The following is a 7,069-nucleotide window of genomic DNA, read 5'->3' on the forward strand; positions in this document are numbered from 1 at the left end:
GTACAAGCAAGGCCTGTACCTGTCATACTGCTTTTTAAACACTGAAATATTTCCAGACCAGAAAGGTAAATGACTGTGACCCCAGTGAAAGCCCCATGAGTGCTGCCCCAGCTGCCTGCTCCTCCCCAGATATTTTCCTGTAGAACTAGGAGTCCAATACTTGACCGTAAGAGGGGCACCAAGCTGAGCACTAGGGCCATATTAGTCTTTCCTAATGGTGGGCTCCTGGGTCAATTCAGAATATCCCCTTTGCACGCAAGTAACATCACCTAGCCACCTCACTGAGATAATAAAAACCATTAGTGCTGGGAAACCATTTTCATGATGAAAGTCTGGCTCTATTCTTGCAGGTACCACTTCAACTGATGCCTCCTTAAAAAGACTTCTGCCAATCATTTTATGACTAAAAAACACCTAATGCTTTCTACCTTTACACACAGTTTCTCTCATCACTATGTAGGCCTTTCTTAACCCTACTGGCATCTATAACTAGCAAGTTTATTTGTTGAGTTTATTTATCATCAGTCTCATTTATCAAGTCAGGACCTTTCTTATCTTTTGTCTGGTACATCCCAGTACCTTGTATTCTACCTGACATTTATTAAGTGAATGACTAAATCTATAAATGAAAGATTAAATCAAATTTCTGATTCATATGCAGGTAGACGATAAAAGACAATTTGAAGCAATAAGTGAACTTTTCCTTTTCATGCTTGATAATAAATAAACATCATTCTATTTACCAGAAGGCAAAGGGCAGCTATTTGAGCTGACACTAAAGAATCTGTCAGTTATTTCTATGCCCATATCCAATCTTTGGAGGCCAGTTGGGGTACCTCTCATCATCTGACACCAATAGATCAATAAAACCCTAGCCAGTGATTCCCAACGTAATCAAAGATTATTAATTTTTTAATCCTAAAATTTTAATTGTAGGAACTAAAATACAAGGTTCTCTGAGGCAGCACAGGAAAGAGAGAGAATAGACTTACAGACAATTTATCACTGCTCTAATCTAAAGCTATTTTCCAGGCAACAATTAACACACTACTCATACTGTTAACAACTTTGACCCTCTGTGCAAATGTTGTTGCCACCATTGTTTTTACTAGTTACTTTTCATCAATCCCAAGAGAAAATAATAAACAATGATGCTGTTCATATGGCTAGAACTGCATTTTCAGACATGCGTTTCCAGATTATTTCCTTTTCATTTGTAGATTCCTATATTGCAAAAGGCTAAAAAAAAAAATGGTTAAAAAAAAAATTACCACCATAACTTTTTGTTTTTGGTATTATTAAAAGTACTGTCAGTTCATTTTCTAATTAGTTAAAGTAGAAACGAGTAAATATGAAGTTTTTATAGCATGGATATCTAAGTACCACTCTGGTAAATATACTCAGTAAAAGTTTAGTCTTCCTCAAAATGCTCATTGTTGACTTTAATGTGCAAAGGTATACTTATATTGTATGTATTTAATAAAATATTTCCTAATCGTAGATCTATAAGTCAATGAAGTGCTTTAATCCTTCTGTGCACTCAAGATACTATCATGTCTGCACAATAATTAAAATAACCATCTGCCATAGCATATCATTGGTAGACATTATTTCTGTGCTCAGAATCAGTCCAATTGCCTGAAATTTCAGTCTTAGTCAATCAGTATCCTATCATTTTAGGATTCTTATAAACCTCAAATGAGAAGTCAAGTCGTGCTGACTACCAAAAATATCTCTGTAGATATATTTCATTCACCCACACTCAGAAAAAAGTCAAAATTTTATAATGGATAATGAATCACAGTACTTACAATCACAGGGACCCCACAGGCACAACAGTGGTTCCCCTCTCCAGTGTCCTTGTTTGTTTTCTTGAACAACATTAGTATACAACACTGTATACAGGTTTCAGGGAGATAATTTCCAAGTTCAGCAACCATATATACCATACCATACCCACCACCAAATGGCCAGTCACCATCTACCTGATCCATTCCCCTTTGGTGACCACCATTCAATACTTATAAATGTCAGAGTCTAAGGATTTGTTTTATGTATTCATTTGCTTAGTTTCCTTAGTCCACAAAGGGTCCAAAAGAATGGATCCATATAGTATTTTGTTCTCCTTCCAACATATCACCTGGAAAAATCTCATTATGGTCTCTACATGCTGGCATAACTGGCAAGATTACATCATTTTATGGCTAAGTAGCATCCTATGGAGTGTATACACCTATCATCTTTATCTATCCAGCCATCATCAGGTGCTCTTATTTTTTTAACCAGTAAAACTGGTATTCATATAATCCCCTTTCTATATCGTCACCTTTTAAAATGTAACACACTATAAAGGCAATTTGAAAAACCATTAATTTGTGACAGACTACTAAATTGTCATTGATACAAGAGGGATTTCAGTATAGGAGCTTCCATCCAGACACTGATTTCCACTAAGTGGAATCATATCTATGCTCATATTTAGAGAACAGACTTTAATTATTTGACTTGATGCTGTTAACTAGCCTGTTTCACTTTGATTTTTTTTTTTTTTTAAGAAATCTCTTATTTGAAAATAAACTGATCATTGCCTCAGTTTGCTCATGGGGTTACCTCCATTCCTTACTTTCACCCAAATACCCTAAATCTTCCTCTCAAGTCAATCAGCATCCTAATGTCTTGTTGTTCTGCCCACCTCCTCTTGAGTAGTTCTAAGTCTGCTATCTCAATCCTGGAAGCTAGCCCAATGCTGATTTTATTTATTTATTAGCTAGGTGGACAGACAGTATATGAGCTACTGAAAGATGGCTACAAGTTATCAAGAAAGGGAAAATGAACAACTTTTCAAGCATTAATAGGTGGAAAAAGGAAAAAACTTGAATTCTCCATTTTTATGGACATAGTGAGTGCCTAAGGAAGTTTGTGGATCTCCATTCTTTGGGTACTAAAAGAAGGCTTCTTACTCATGTGGTAAAGAAATAAGCCCCCTTCAAGTTCTCTTGCTTGGGCACATAGTCAAATAAGTCTAGATGGGCCCAACATCAGCAAAGGCAAAGGGCAGGGAGTTTCTTTACTCTGTTGAACTCTTTTTGCACTTGAGAATGTGGCTGTTAGAAAATGTAAAATGACATGGTTCTGAAAGACTCGAGGTAAGAAGAAATAATCCTGACCTTTGATACTTGGTTAGAATGGTATATATCGTTCAATGGAACCCATATAAGGTTACCAATAATTGACTTTGAGCACTGACTCCAAGCTGTAAGTTATAGCCTGAAGAAGAATGTACATGATCTAGCCTAGACAGAACACAGGTCTTATCACATCTAAACACCAGATATATTCTGTAATATGGACCTAACCCAAAGCCATCCTGACTCAGGTAGCCCTAAAAGAAATGACAGATCTTTCTTGGACCTCACAAGTATTTCTAGAATAACACTATCTGACAGAAATAGAATGCACCCAGGAATGAGAACCGCATGTCACTTTACATTTTCTAGTAGCCACATTAAAATGATTTTTTAAAAATATATATAATTTTAATATTTTGTTTGTTCCAATGTATTCAAAATAGGATTTCAATGTATAATCAATGTAGAATGAGTAATGCCATGTTTTACTTGTTTATTATATCCTTAAGTTCCAGTACATGGGCTCTCCCTGGTGGCACAACGGGATAAAACACAGCATTATGAAGCTAGACGCAGCCACTGCAGTGCGAGTTTGATTCCCCAGCCAGGGAGGTGACCCACATGGCATGGCAAACCTCTTCTGACCTGCCCACTACTCCCCTCAGCAGTGTACTTAGTCAGCCTGTTCTGTGTGATGAAGCCTCTCATCCACACCTTTGGTCTGTACCCCAGTTCTGTAAGCATAAATAAATAAGTCTTTTCTAAAAATCCAGCACATGTTCTACATTTACCGCACACCGCAGGACATGTCACATTGCAAGTGTTCAACAGACACACATTCCCTACTAGAAAGTGCAGGTCTAGTAGCTGAAGACACAGCTGAAGAACTGCGAATATAACGGATGTGAGCACTCTCCACAGGTGTAGGAAAGACAGAGAAACCTAAGACAGATTTTTGTTGATTGCAATGCAACTTGCCTTTTACTTGGGCTCCCCAGCTTGCCTTTATTGACACAATCAGACGCATTCAAAAACATGAAAATTTAATTTACAGTGTTTTCCATAACACATGGAAAGCTCTCTTCGTAGAGCTTTCATTTTACTGTTCCCTGGAGCTGCCCTCCTTCTGCCACTTAAATTGTCCAAATGCTTCCCCTCATCACAGCCCATTTTGGATGCCACCACACCCCAGGGAGCTACAGGTGACTGCACAAGGTACTGGCTGAGACTCGCTCTTCGGGTGTTTGACACTGTGTCACCTCTTCAGAGCCTGTCTTCTGCTGTAGTACCTGGCAATATGCTCTAACCTATAAATGTTCAGGTTAAGAACTAACACAGTTGTTTCTTGCTTTTGGAGGCTGGCCTGCCACAAATTTAACAAAGTTTTAGAGACGTAGAAAACATCAACTGTTACTAGCTCAGTAATACAAATATTTTGCAGATTAATAATGATCTGTTTAGCTTTTTTTTCCCCTCAGTTATTTGATTTTGCATTTCCTCCTAGGATTTATTCTTTTAGTCAAAATATTGGTGCACTTTGAGAGTGTTTGAATTTTTGATTCTTGAGTTTTTGTTTTATTTTTATTGAGATTTCTTTTGCATGTACACATATGTGTGTATACAGTAGAGTGCAAGTTGGAGCACAGTTCTTTGATCCTCCTCTTTCACCTACTAGAAATAAAAACTTTACTTTTGACGCGCCCCCCCCCAAAATGTTTTTCATGGTTGTAAACAGTTGTTCATCAGAACAATAGCAAGACAATTCCTGCCACCAACTGAATCTGCGGACACACATGACTTGCCTTGCCTCTACCTTGGTCTTCTGGAATCCCCTGAGTCCAGCCTGACCTGGGCAGTGGGGAGGACTCTCCTTCACCCTGGGAGGCTGGATGGAACTTTTATATGGTAGAAAGGGACTTTGAAAACAAATGGACCTGAATTCTAATCCTAGCTCTACCACTGACTGCTTGTGCAAAGCTGAAAAAATTATTTTAACTCTTCTATACTTCTATATTCTCCTATATAATATAGGCATAGCAAACTCCTAAAACTCAGCATGGTTATGTGAATTAGATCAAAGAATAGAGGTAAAATGCCAACCCCCAATCCAGAGCAAGTGCTCTGTAACTAACAGGTTGGATTTATTACAATTACTACATACCAGTCATGGAGAGTGTCTGACCAAATACTCATAACCATTGTCCTCATTCTATAAACACAAAAACTGAATCTCACTCCAGGTCAGAGAGCCAGTGGGTAATGAAGTCTGGACTAGAACCTGGGGTTTTCTCTCCATTTCCAAACTCTGTGCTCTTAATTATAGCCATGTACTACATGGCTTGATGGGCTGCCAATCTGTACCAAACAGATGTTTCCTGGGTGTGCTGATAAACCTTCAGACATCACTTACTAGGTAGTTCTTTCACCTGCTCCTTCCAAGTCCCCTACGTTATATTCAAAATCTTCTGAGGCAAGACACTCTCCCCTTCCCCACCGACTGAAACTATTCTAACACAAAGATATAATCCCAACATTCTAGCCACTCCACAGAGCTTTCTTCAATATCTCGACAAGACAGTACCATTAGATAAAGCAAGAATGGAAACAATCAGCAAAACAAAGAACATGTAGAGTGGGTCTAGAAGGAGCAAGGAGTTCAGCCAGCCCTGCAGTTCCATCACACAGATGTGGACAAGAGAAGCTGAGTCACTCTTCAAGGTCACACAGCTGGTCAGCAGCAGCAGTGTTCACCCCAAGCCCCATGTCACCTCCCACACAATTGACTTCAATTTACAATCCAATTTAAAATTCAAAGTTCAGGCTCTTAAAGGCTTTGCAGCCCATTTTTCCTTTTTCCCAGTAGTTGGGAGCCTGTGACCTGTCACAGCTGCTGTGTGAGGGAGGAAACACTTAGAGCACAAAATGCATTCTTAGTCTAGAGAGCAGATGGGGCCAAGAATCACCAAAAACTCAAGTCATAAAAGTCATCAGTTCACATTGAAAGCTTAGAAAGGTTCCAGTGTGTCTGGAAAAATAAAAGCTCTGAAATCCTAATTGTAGGTTCTGCTCGGAGGAGAACTCAATTCTCTGAAGGGCCTTGTCTCTTATCAACTCACAAAGGCAACCCAATTAGCCGTTAGGGTTGGCTGAATTCGTGTTTCTCCTGGAATGCATGTGTATCTACCAACTGCGGTTTGTACACTTTTTAAATATTTGCTAAACTTTGTTCTCTTGAATTTATAATATACTCAGAGGCAAAGGACAAGTGAGGATATTTTTATAAACTACAAAATAAGACAGTTTCTGAACATATGTAGATACATTTCCTGCCAATCCCGAAGACAAAATGGTGCACACACACACACAAGCACCATTTTTCTGCACAGGTCTTTAGATATCACAACAGCTTAAGAAATCTAATTCCAGTTTATATCCTGCCTATGGTGTTAGTGAACTAAACAGAGATTATGAACTAGTACCCTCTGGTAGTCCCTCAGGAGCCAGAATCTGAGTACTACAAGTACAATAAAACCTTGTGATAAAAAGCAATGTTAAATACCACCCCGTACCAATATGACAAATGCATACAATATGTCAATAATGGTGACAGTCAGTGAGAAAGGGGAAAAAGATTGAAATTACAATCAAGTTGCATGAGAGACCATCAGGACATCAAGGGCTAGGGAAGTAGGGACAGATGATAAATGTATCAATGAGTCAATCAACAAAAGGGAAGGGGGCCAGAAGGGAATTCTGTTGGAAATACCCACAAACTGTTGAAAACGGTGACTTGGGAATCATATTTGGAAAACATCTGAAATGACAGCAAAATCATTAAAAAAAAAAAAAATTAGGCCCTCCCTGGTGGTGCAGTGGGTTAAAGCACAGCACTAAGAAGCTAAAGCCACTTCTGCATGAGTTCGCTCCCCGCCTGCCCTGGA

This window comes from Condylura cristata, unplaced genomic scaffold (genome assembly GCF_000260355.1).
Source record: "Condylura cristata isolate star-nosed mole 26May11 unplaced genomic scaffold, ConCri1.0 scaffold00006, whole genome shotgun sequence".
Taxonomy (NCBI): domain Eukaryota; kingdom Metazoa; phylum Chordata; class Mammalia; order Eulipotyphla; family Talpidae; genus Condylura; species Condylura cristata.